The sequence below is a fragment of the Mastigoproctus giganteus genome, chromosome 12, assembly GCF_048544385.1.
Source record: "Mastigoproctus giganteus isolate SK-2022 chromosome 12, ASM4854438v1, whole genome shotgun sequence".
Taxonomy (NCBI): Eukaryota; Metazoa; Arthropoda; class Arachnida; order Uropygi; family Thelyphonidae; genus Mastigoproctus; species Mastigoproctus giganteus.
In genome coordinates this window covers 43,218,583-43,231,915 of record NC_143586.1, presented here as the reverse complement: position 1 = coordinate 43,231,915, position 13,333 = coordinate 43,218,583, and the positions used below count along the sequence as shown (strand labels likewise).

General features: G+C 39.2%; 1 non-coding gene across 1 annotated transcript; it reads right to left on the bottom strand.

Moving 5' to 3' along the window:
- Nucleotides 1-434: 434 nt before the first annotated feature.
- Nucleotides 435-518, bottom strand: TRNAL-CAG (transfer RNA leucine (anticodon CAG)). Its single transcript has one exon. It is a non-coding gene; the product is annotated as a tRNA-Leu (tRNA).
- Nucleotides 519-13,333: the final 12,815 nt, after the last annotated feature.

Genomic DNA, 13,333 nt, shown 5'->3' with positions numbered 1-13,333 from the left:
TGGCACAATCTTTGAATGTAGAGGGGATCAGCAATCACTAGATATTTACAAAAAGGGATGGTAGGTCTTTAGCTGCAACAGTACCACCGAGAAGTGCTACAACATCCGGCCTACAGCCCTAACCTGTCGTCTTCGACTATCATCACATATCTCTATAATAAAAGGAATGATTTAAAACAGCAACAAGCCAATTTATGGGATTGTTTTAAAAATAACTCAAGGAGGCACCAATGTGTCATATCTTAGACTACGTTTATTCTAAGATAGTTTTTTTTTTAGTTTGAAAGGTGAACAAATCTCGGGAAAATCTCTTTTCTCTGAAGAAAGAAATCAAATCACTTTAGCAAATTTTTCTGATTATAAACAGAGTTTGTTAAAATAATAACAGAGCTGCAAAAATAAAAATAAGGCAAAAAATTTGATCTTCTTTCTATTGTCAGGAGTGGGATTCGAACCCACGCCCGGAATACCGGACTGCGACCTGAACGCAGCGCCTTAGACCGCTCGGCCATCCTGACTTATATTTCACTTCCATCTATTACCTGTATTGGCTGGTTATGAGAAAAACAAACCGCTCTTCAGGATTAATATCAGTTGCTACTTTACGTACTTTCTATCTCCAATTGCTGAAACATTTCCTTCAGCACTATACATCAGAGAAAACTCCTCTGTCCTGAGGTTCCCCTCGAACTGATACTGTTTGTTTTTTTTTTCACTCTAAATTGTTCACAGGTGGGAAAGAGTCACACAATCTTACTTCTCTAACAGTTTTAATTTCTGAGCAACACTCAGATGAGGACGCTTTCTCCTTTGACCAATTTTCTTAAGGCCATGATGATATACTGGAAGCGAGGTTATAATAAAGAATCAGAACACACTGTAGCTCGTGACCCATGAGTTCCAGGATTCCTCTAAATTTCATATGCACCTCGCAATGTACTCTGGCCTTTGAGTCCATTAAATCGAGGTCCGTAAAATCGAGGGTTTACTTACAGAGAAAAATAGATCGTAGGAGAAAGCTACCCTGCCCTGATTCAGCAAATGTCTTCCGTCATTTCTGAAAGAGTCTAATTAAATGCACTGAATGGCCACTGTATTAGGTACACCTAACCTGATACAGTGGCTAACAGTGGCTGATAAGACTTGAGAAAGAGGCTGTGGCCTCACTAATCACTAGATTTCAATCTAGTTTAGCACCTGTGGAATGAGGTGGAACGAGCCGTTCAGAGTATATATCCACACATGTCCAATTCGCAACATACCTTCGACACCTCGTTGAGTCCATATAGAATCCAGGCTGTTCTGTGGTCTAAACATTCGAACACGTGTTGTATTTTATGTAGGACGGTTCCTAAACGTTTGTTCAATTATGTTGTGTTCTCTGTGATTATACAAAACTCTGTATAAGGGCCAGAAGTGTGCAAAGTGGTGCGCCGCACGCTTGCTGTTATTCGAAACAAAGAAGGCCCGATTCGATACCAAATAAAGGATCGTATTTTTTTGGCCAACGTATGTAGTAAATAATTATACATTATTGAAAGGATAAAATAATAATTTCAACCTATCGAGAGTTACTACAACCGGACTTCTTCTAACTGAAACTATTAAGATCTTTATTGATACCATCCCTTTGGTATTCCTTGAGAGCTAGCACATAGATGTTCCAAACTTTCATCTTAACATGTTCCATGTATGGTGTTTGTTCTCTGTCTCTGACATTGCCCTGAAAAAGAGATTGTTCAACCACTCTCGAAGCGTGAGGCTCTTTTCAATTGTGTTGCATATTAGGTTAATTTTAGATGAAAAGAAAAACACCGCTTCTATAAAACAACAATTTTATTTTTAATTTATGACCTAATTTACAAAGAAATGAATTTCCAGATCTGAAAAAAACGGACAACTACATTAATCACATGGCATTTACAATGGTAGGTGGCGAGATTCTAATTAATTCACCACTTTCCTCCACCTCCTCCTCCGCCGTGCATCATAGGAATTGGGATGGGAATGAACTGGCTGTGGTGGCCTCCACCACCACCACCACCACCTCCATGTTTATCACTGAGCATTTTTGCCAGCAGACCAGCAGCTAATATCTCTTCAAGATTATGGCCTTTGCCTCCAGCGGTAGCTTCTTGGAAGAAGATGGATCCAATAATGAGCAGTACAGCGAGCATAGAGACCAACTTCTTGGAAGCCATCGTGAATTCAACTTTCCTATAGAAAGATATTTTTAAAATTTTAATTAAATAAACGAATAAATAAGACAAATTTAATTAAAATTAATATATTAATATTTTAATCTTAAATAAATTTAAATTTATTTTAATTAAATATTTTAATTAAAAAGGTTTCATAAAGATGTAAGATAAAATAAACGAATATTTTAATATTTAGTTTAATATTTTCAAACAAAGGCAGATGGCAGCACTTGCTTCATCAAATATGGCGGTTATGTGGAAGCCTACTGCAGTAGAAAGGTTAGATCTAAAAGCTGATTACTCGCTAGATTTTTAAGATTATACCATATTTTTCAATAACATGCAATCGTGATACACTCCAGGTGTACCTATAGACAAAAATCAATAAATATCTATTGAGTAATTTAGAAAATATTACCTTATTGTAAGAACAGTAGACTGTAGAACTGCTAGTGAGTATCTGATGCTCTTCGAACTTCTATTGCCAGCTTATATACGTTCGTTTTTGGAGGTGACAGGTACACGTGACTTCCTTAGATAATTTTATACACTGCGTGAAGTATCCAGGCTTGGTTCTGAGCTGTCAGAACATTAATCGCATCCTTATTTTTAGAGCATTACTTCTGTGTTCGCAATATCTATTACAAAACTTTCCTCTGTCACATCCTTCCAAACACATCAGGATTCCCTTCAATCATAAACACGACAATTTCCCATATAATCACGAAATTGGCCGGACACGCTTCACATACCCCGGGCTTTAGCAAATTGTTTAATCCCAGTGGTGACAATGAAAATTTACCCTTAATTTTTCTCGATAATTTTTTCCTTGGGAACCGTGGCTATTTTGAATTAGCCTTATAGGTTACGCTTAATTCAAGGAAAAAGTGAATAAATAACAACATTCCTTTACAGTGAGTTAGCGTTAAGTCTGATGGACATTGAAAAGCTATCGGTAAGAAGACAATTATCTGTCTAATCTGTTCATCTGAAGTTCACGGTATTTGCATTTTTCCTGTGATCTCACATGTCGAAGCGACACACTTTTATAATTGCTTATCTGTTCAAAAGTATTTTCGTCTTGTTTTTTATCTTTTTCTTTCCTGTTTAGCTGCTGGTAAACATACTCCATAGACGTTCGGTTCCTTTTATGTGTTTGTGAGCGTAAATTGGGGTTACAGCAGAGCTTGTACCCCCAATTTATCTGTATAATAACATAGTGGACTAATATTTTGCAATAATCAATGTTAAAATGCAGAAATAGTAACAGAATAATCAAAAAAGCAAGTTAGGCTTAACTTATTAATTTATCGGGCGTCATTAATTCAACAATATTTGCCCATTTAAAGACAAAATCCATCTGAATGGATGCTTAAATTTGTTGCCTTCACATTTCTTAAGATTTATGCAGCTTTTATTCCTTCAGCCTTTAACAAAAAATAATTATCGATCACCTTAATTTGGTACAATTTTATAAGATAGACGCCATCTTTATAAATAAGTTTTGCGCCACCTGTGAGAAATTTTAATATGGCAACCAGTCTGACTTGAAGCATTGGATCTAGAATTAAATTAATACAGAAACTAGAATTACAGTAGACTTCACCCTGAGATAGATTAACCAATTTTTAGATTACCCGGGGCGTGGAGATCTGTTTTATCTCATGGGTTGTCTCCACTCAGCTGTGGCCCTCGCCAAAGATCCCTACAAATTTTGCAAGGACAACAGCTACAAGAATCACGTACTCAAGAATATCTACTAGTCCATTAAGCGCAGCAATCAATTCTTATGTCTGACAGGATGGAAGCAACTGTGATGATATGATTTTAATAAGAACTTGGCCAACTTAAAACATTACTTGTTGGTTGAATGCATTGAAGCTTTATCTGTTTAATCTACAAAATAAAATTATTTACGATGAGGTTTTTCCTTTTTAAAATAAACAACCCAAAACAGTGTTTTGTAGTCCATTAAAAAAAGTGTATTCTGTAATAACATCTGAGAGCAACATTCGTGTAGTATTCTTGTAGTATAGACAATATCAATGCTCTGTAGGATTAACAAATATGTGTCACATATTGGTTGGAATAAATTCTGGGTTTTACAAAAATTCAACGATGTTTTCCTCCACTTTTATGATGGGTTATTGCCAAAAAAGAATTCATTCGTATCGAGCTAAATTGTAGTATTTCGCCACCTAATAATACTGGAAATGGGGTCAAAGCTGTTGTTATGGAGTGTGACGAGGAGAGATGCATTAAATTCAACTTGGGGCTGGAGTACAGCGTGGGAACTAAACGAACGCGAGAAAAGACTTTTGGCAAACATAAAACTCTGTAAACGAAGAAATTTGAATGCTCATAAAATTGAAGGTTTAGACAAATAAGAAAGGAAAGCCACTCTGTAGTGCCAGTCCTCATTGGACAATTTGTAAAAGATAAGCAGGAGTTGTGAAAGAGAGAGAAAAAAGAAAAAATGTAAGAGACAGAGAAGAAAAATAGGAATAGAATGGTAAAGAGAGAACTTAAACAAATCTTGAAAATAAATATCAAAGTAAACTAAGTTAAAAATAAAGATTACAGGTAAGGATAACTGGAAAGTAATTTCATTATTAGGATTGAGTAAAGGAGGCAATGGAGTACAAGAAATTGAATTGATTGATGGATGTGTTCCTTGTGAAATATAGATATAAGATGGGGACAGAGGATTGGAGATTTTAAAAACCAGTTTTCTGGTGCCGATGTGATGGAGAGGATTGATTTACGCGACACACTCTTGTCCCCATCCTGCCACTTAGCAACCATGGAAGAGTAGAGTGGTGCGCAAGTGCTTTCTCCGTTAAGGCATTTTACAAAATCAAGGACAGTTAGCTCGACGTTCAGCGAATGTCTTCAGTGGACTGAAAAAGCATTTTCAGTCCATTGAAGACATTCGCTGAAAAGTGTACTAAAGGGCACTTCAGCACCCTTAAATGCACTTTTCAGTTTAGGGAAGAGAAAAAAAAGTTACAAGGGAGGCTTGGCGAGTAGGGTGCATGTTGACACACAGGGAGTTGCTTTTTTGGCCAGAAACTGCGAACAGAGAGCGCGTTGTGTGTTGGAACATTGTCTTGATGGAGCATCCAACCATCCTTCCACAATTCAGGTCTTTTCCTTCTTTTGTCTCTCATTTTTCCTGAAAACTGCAAAAACACAAGGTAACAAAAACCTGTCTGACTGCAAAGCGAATGAGCACGTCCCTGGTTTTCTTGGCAGACAACTAGGGAAAGGTTCAATGTCAACTGCTGTGCCTTTGTTTCACAGGTAGCGCTTGGTAAGTAGTGGCAGCACGCGCAGTCTCTTTATTCATTAGTCTCCTATACAAGCAGAAATATGAGCGCATACGTAATTGTGACATTTCGCTCACCTAACTATTTTATTAATTCTAAAATGGAAGTGTGCAATAGTTCAATGTTTAAACTACCTTTATGTTGTTTTATTTTTATTATCAACAAAATTGATAACTTTTTGAAAAAAAAAATAAAATCTATAATAATGAATTTCGTAAAATATAAAAAAAATAAATGAATTTTGTTAAATTTATTTATTTAATTTGGTATTCTGCTCGAAGTTAGTCAGATAGAACCTAAACCAGTTCTGCCTTATTTCTTTCTTACTGCTCCTTCCTTGCGCGCATTCCCCTTAAGATAGAAGTTGGCATACGAAAATTCAACTTCTATATACACTGCCCTGCCATTAATATCCGGACATCTGCCTTTAGACAGAAAAAAAAAAAGAACTTTTATTGTGGCATTTAATATGTTGTGCTGAAACCTTTTGCTTTTATGGGCCTTCAATCTTCGAGGCGTACTCTCAACCAGCTTTTTATAAACGCCACGTGATATGTTCCTCCACTCAGCCTTCAACGCAGCCACCAGTTCGGCCTTCTTCTTTTGGGCGATCTCGACGTACACGTACCCGACGATCCAATACATCCCAAAGATGCTCGATAGGGTTCAGATCAGCACTCTAGGTTGGCCAATCCAATTGTTCCACACGCATGCCATACTGCTCGACCCGAGCAGTTTGGCATGGCGCCTTGTCTTGCTGATACAGGTATGGGCCTTCCCTGAAGTATTATCATAATGTTGGAAGTGCATAATTGTCCAGGCTGTCCTGGTATTGCACAGCATTCATGGTTTTGTCGATAGCGACTAATGGGCCCAAGCCAAACCATGAAAGGAGCCCCATACCATGACACTGCCTCCACCAAACTTCATTGTTGGGAGGATACAATCAGGAAGGAACTGTTCCCCTGGCATTCGTCACACCCAAGAACGGCCATCAGACTGGTAGAGTGCAAACCTCGACTCGTCTGTCCATAGGACTGTTTTCCACTGCTCTACAGTCCAGGATTCGCGCTCCGTACACAATGTTAACCGGCTTCTAGCATTTGTTGACGTGATCAATTCTGTTGAAGGTGTCATCTTGAATGCCCATTTTTGCAATTGTCTGTTCGAAGCCCATATAACAGGTTCTCTGACGTGTTGCATGCATAGCACCTGTTTCCCCCTCCATGGAGGGGTGTCCGGATATTAATGGTACGGTAGAGTATATCAGAATTTTTTTTGAATGATTTTATTTTGAAACATTTTTTGTTATTTTCATTTCAATAAATAATCTAAATTTACTCAAATTTTTACGCATTTAGGGACAGAACACAATATCTACATTTTATATTTAAGTTTATATATTTTAAATAAACTTACTGAAGATTATTGTTTGATTTGATTTTTTATGGTGCATTGGCAACTGAGGACATTGGAAAATTGTGTGTTCTGAGGTTGATTTTATGTTTGCTAGACGAAAATCCCGAGTTTCTGGGAGAAAAAAACCATGTCATCATCGTCTGAGACCGATAACTCAACCACGCTTTGAAAAATACCAATAGAAATTCCTCATTCCATCGACTGGATTCGAACTCAGATCTTTTTCACCCAGTGTGGGGAGGACGGCGATTCTACCAACTGTGGTACCCACAAGGGCGGATTTTAATGGTAGGGCAGTGTACAATTTCCAGTAAGAAACAGATTGTTTCTTGTATATCTAGGAACTTTCTTGTATATCTTGTATATACGAAGTAGAGTAACGAGGGATCCCAGTGCACCAGGAACAAGGATTAATGTCTCTATTATTATTTTGATTTATTCAAAAAATGATTGGTTGCATTTTGTTAGTAAAGATGAATTTTTTATCATAAAATCCCTTTACTTATGAGAAATGTAACTAAATCAAAAAGTATACTAAAATACGCTAAAAAATAAATTTATTTCCATTTATAATTTGTACAGAAGAAGGTCCTCTCTGTGCTAACAAAAACTCAGTCTTTATTCTCAGAAAGCATGCGCTGACATCAGATTGATTCTGAAACTTTCAAAAACGCGATCATGTTTTAGAATAGATCACAAGTCCTGTAATACGGTATGCCTGAGACCTGAGGTGAGAATACCACATAACAGGACTTTTACAATACGCAGATAATCATTGTACAGAAATATGAAATGCATTTACAATACCACGATGAGTCTTTTGATTTAATATATACATATGTACGGAATATCCACAGATTCAAGTCTTCTTCGCAGCTGGTCTTCTATCCATGATGATGCATTGGGATAAAAATTGGTATCGGCATCATATGTCCATGATGGCCGCCACCACCACCTCCATCGTGATGACTGCTGAAGAGTTTGGCCAAGAGTCCGGCAGCGAGGATATGCTCTATACCATGGCCTTTGCCTTTGCCACCACCGCCTCCACCACCCATTCCTGCATGTACATTATGCACAAAAAGAGAGCTGATGATCAGAACCAGGAAGGAAAGACAAGCAATCTTTCTGGAGGCCATGACACTTGACGAAAGCTGAGCGAATCTGTTAATATAGAGAGAGACATAAAGAATTATTACAAATTCTACAAGATGCTAGCACATACTTTGTAAAACTTTCTATTACTCACCAGAAAAGCAACGAAGAGCCAAATCAAGAGAGCCTTTTGGTTGTATTGGAGAACATCTCATGCTTATATATACAGTAGATAATGTTCCTGGCGGAAGGCTTAAAAAAATGTTAAAACCATTATCGTCCGTTTTCCATTTTTATCCGCTTACTGTATACTAAGAAGGATTTCATTCGGCTTCTTAAATCGGTTTTCCCTTTTCTTTGGGAAACTTAAGACAAATTCTTGCGTCTTTGTGAAGTTTCTGTTTAGGCTTCATTAAGCATCCATTTATTTTAAAACCCGGCGTGTGAAACTGCCGTTTGTGTCAATCCGTGTTTGTGGTAGACCTGTGCATTAAAGGAATCATTGCCCTTATTATTTAATAGCATTTTCAGAGAGATTTCGTTCCAGGATCTTTCTGTCTTTTCCCTGTCATTACTTAGGGACAATAAGTACAGAGCAATAAACTACTTTCAGAGAAAGGAAAGATTATGGAGGAATAAATAATTTAACTGTTTCTTTATTGGAGATAATTTGAACTGACTTTATTGGGGATTTACCCACAGATTTTTGGAGAACTTCTTTAGCTGTGGGAATAATATGGTTCCATGGTAGGGAGGAATTAGAATTTAGCAGTTCAGAAAGGTAATAGCCTTAACAAAAAAGGAAACCCAGTTCTTTTGATATATAGGAAGACATATTTGTGATATGCTCATGCCAAGAGAAATTAGAAATCAGTAAGTCAGGTTAATTAACTCAAAAGACATATACTGTCCAGTCAAAATAATATGAACATCTTCGTGGTTTAGCACCCGGCTGGTTGCAACCGATTGCTGAAATCTCTAGTTTATCATCCAGCGCCACGAAGAGGTGGGTTGGGTAGTAGGGACTGTAAAGCACTGGCGGGTCGAACCCTGTAGTAGCCAAAGCTTTTTCTTTGGCTACTACAGGTTGGAGGTGATAGTGGGAAGAGTTGGAGGGACTTAAAGTGGTAGAGAGAAAGGGGGGGGGGTAGTAGTAAAGGGGCCGCCTAGTTGAAAAGGGAAAAAACAGGGTTCCCCCGGCGTAGAATTCCAATCCTGCCTCGGGGATAGGAGTTGACAGATGGCAGTAGGGTCACCCACCAGGCGAATGAGGGAGGGGGACACGCAAGTTGGGGCGGGGGGGGAGTGAGGGTGAGAGAGAGAGAGAGACCAGCAAGTGTCACTCCCTTTCTCTCTCACCAAAACTAACATTCATCCCCTTTCACCACAATTCCTATTTCACTCTGTCATTCAGTGCCGAGCTCATTCACCCAGTCTTTCACACTCTTTCATTCATTCTTCTTTTTCTTTCACTCTACATTGCATTCCCTTGCTGCAAGCTTACTAATATTTTCCAGCTAAGCGGCTTCCCTGGCTGCCTGTATTTCTCCCTCCCCCCTACATGTTTTCTCATTTTGTGTGGGCCCCTAGGGCAGGATAATCCTGGGGACCTAGTCGATTCAGTTTAGTCAAATTTGGGTATCTGTTAGGGAGTTGATACAGCTGCACTATCAGTTTAAAGAGTCATCATCTGGGCTGGGCGTGGTGAGAGATTTGGGCATTTTGGCTATGGAATGTTGTTTGATATGGGGGGGGGGGAGATCTGTAAGGCCTGTCTTTGGATGTTTCTACGCATTGCAAATACTTTTTTGTGAAAGCTTTATAATTATTTTCTACTATTATAAATAAGTGTGCTTGTCTCCTGGGTAAGGGGCTATTGTTGTTGTTTGTTAGATTTATTGGTGCATCAGCAACTTAGGCTATAATGTACTAGGTTAAGGGGCCAATTTCTGCTATTAATTGGGTTCTAGGTATATCATTAAATTATACATTCATAGAGAATGTGTGTGTGCCCAGTCTTCACTTTCGCCAAAGGTACATTTGGGTCATCAGTCAGTCCTAAGGAGGTTAATTTTGCCTTTAGGGGACCGTGACCTGTCAGTATATTCCACAACAGTGTTATGGAAACTGAATAAAGAACGACGAAAGGTGTGGACATGTGATATTTGTAACAGAACGAGCGAAATCGTAAGAGAGAATGAAACCGTAAACCCACGGAAAGCAGACAGCAGCATCCTAGACACTGACCTCGACAATTTCACATCACTGACATCATTACCGCCTGCCGAACCTTCTGACTGTGTTGTTACTAACGAAAACGGAACAGAGATTGCTTGTAATGGTTCTAACACAAAAACTATTATGCCTGAAAGCCCGATGGCCAATACTGACCAAGTAATCACCAACGATTTAATTAGTAGAAGCCTTACAGAAATCATCACTGAACACACGAGAACTATCACAGCCCTACAAACAGATAATGCAAGGATTACGTTAGGCAAGATGGAAAGAATTTTTGAATGCGTCGCTGATCTCTTCACTGAAAACCAGTTTCTGCAGGCTCAAAACTTAGAGATCCTGCAAGAAGTATCTCATCTGAAGAGCCAACTTGAAGAACTTAAGAGCATGACTATGAATAGTTTCACTTCGAAGCCTGGCCAAGGTGCAGGATTCCCATTCACCTCTTCTATACCCACCAATGGGATGACACATAACGAGAATGATGTAACAGCATACAATCAGACTTCCGCACTGAAAAAGAACCCAATGCGGAATCAAAAAGAAACCTATGAGGTATCAACTTATGAAAGTAACGCTGCAAGTGTAGATCCCATAGCTTTCTTTACAGCAGGCCGAACATGCACACCTCACCAGCTTGACGCACCGAATCAAATTTTGGATAGATCCATGATTACAAATACCATTCATCCCAATTCTGTTAGTAGACACTGTCAGGAAACTCCTACAGAAACTCACCTTGGCCCCCACTCGTGGGCTGAGGTTGTCGCCAGGCCGTCCCCTCACGTATCCAAAGGAAACACAACGAAGGAAAAGCGTCAAACGGCAAGGATGGTACCTGAGACACGAAGAAACAAGAGATCGAGAAGATCATATATAACTGGGACTGCCCCAACTACTTGGCTCAAGACTAGTGGCAACGTAGCACACGTCGACCAACAACCCACTCGCAAAAGCCTATTCATCTCACGACTGGCTCCACACACAACCTCTGAGCAAGTTAAAAATGGCATAAGTGATAATTTGAATATATCCGTTGATGTATACCAACTACCCACAAAATGGCCTTCTTATTCATCTTTCAGATTAGACTGCAACAGTACCCAATATAAAATCCTGTGTCAGCCATCTACTTGGCCTCAAGGGCTCCTCATCAGGCCCTACTTTCAATCCTCGCCCCCCACCAGACTTCAGAGGCACTGCCAATCAAGCCACGGTCACATTCAGGGTCCAGTCAATCCCACTAGCTGACTCACTACCGAAATCATGAATGGAAGCCAATTCACAATAATTCCTGTTAGGATATCTGAAAGAAACACCTTAAAAAAAAGAGAGAAAAAGACCGCAGAGGGTACTAAGGAATATCCCCAGACATAATAGCATCTCTATATTCTATCAGAATGCCCGTAGCATTCGTAACAAGCTTGAAACTGTAGAAGAACTTCTACTTTCGCACAAGTTTGATGTGCTCTGAATAACAGAAACCTGGCTTGGCCGAAATGAGGAGCATTTTCCATATGCAGTGTCGGCTGGATATAATGTGATTCTCTGCTCCCGACAGGACAAAAGGGGAGGTGGAGTGGGACTCTTCTACAAAACACCGTACATACTTGTTACTAAGAATTATAAAAGTCAGTCCACTAAGTTCGAAGGGCTAATTGTGTCATGCGAATTTAAATCTGCTCGCATTGATTTTGCAGTTATACATACTCCTCCAGGACCCGATGCTGAAACCGTCGACGAGATAACTAATTGGCTCATTCATGGGCTCCATCACTCAGCAAGGCATGTTATCTGTGGAGACTTTAACTTTACCCCTCAACTTGTTCATCTTCAGTCCAGATTTCTAAATAACCTTCACCCATTAGGAATCCATCTGATTAATAATCTCCCGACCAGAGGTGATCACCATCTTGATCTTGTGCTATCATCAAGCAATTGTGAACTTGATTCTACAACAGAAATAGCTTTTCAATCTGATCACATGCCAATTTTAATTAACTTATATTTTCCGACTCCAAATTACAACGTCTCGACTCAGGTCCACACCAAGATAATAACGAGCCCAAAATTACTCAACATTACTAAATGTCTAGAAGCAGCCACTGCAATTCCTTGGAATGCACTTGAGCAATGTGATAATCAACTTGCCTTAGACCTTTTAACTCGCTGGCTCATCACAATTTCTAATTATGCAGCCTCAAAGAAAATAAGGATCTCTGAACGTACGAGAGGATGGTGGACTCCTGAGCTGAGCAACAGTTTTAAACTTAAACAGGAACTGTACAAACAGTGGAAAATGACAGACTAGCTCCGGACCGAATTGCGTACTCCAAAGGACGAGCAAGCTTCAACCGCCTCAAGTCTCAAGCCATAAAACATCACATTGAAACCACACTTCATAAGGGCTGTCCATCATACCGACAGAAATACTGTGAACTCCCTCCACAGTTTGATCCTGAAAGGTGGATGGACTTTATTGCACGAGTTCAGCAAAACCAACATGAGCCCAGTGATATTCCCATGTCTGATGATGATGTGCCCAGAGATGCACTTGAAACCATTGAATTAACAAGACAAGACCTTTTATCTGCGATTAATAAGTTGCCTGCAACTGGTACAGCGGGAATCGACAAATTACCACAATTTATCATTAAATGTTTGAGCCCATTTCTAAGTGATCCCCTCCTAATAATTTTCAACAGCATATTAAAAGGAGAATTTTTCCCTCCAATATGGAATTTATATTCTGTTAGGCCACTCCCAAAAGTTTCCCAGCCAACTGAAGCCAGGTACTTTAGACCCATCTCTCGTTCCTCATGTCTATTGAAATTACTTGAAAAAACAGTACTGAAAACATTTACCATGCACATTCTTCCGCACAGGCCCCAGCAAATTCATTATTCGTTGCAAAACAGATCAACAGTTAGTAACCTGATTATGACTACTAATGCAATCCTTGGAGCATTTGAGGAGAAAGAAGAAATGGCAATCACATATCTTGATCTACAAGCTGCGTTCGATAGTGTTCACATCCCAGCCTTGCTCAAA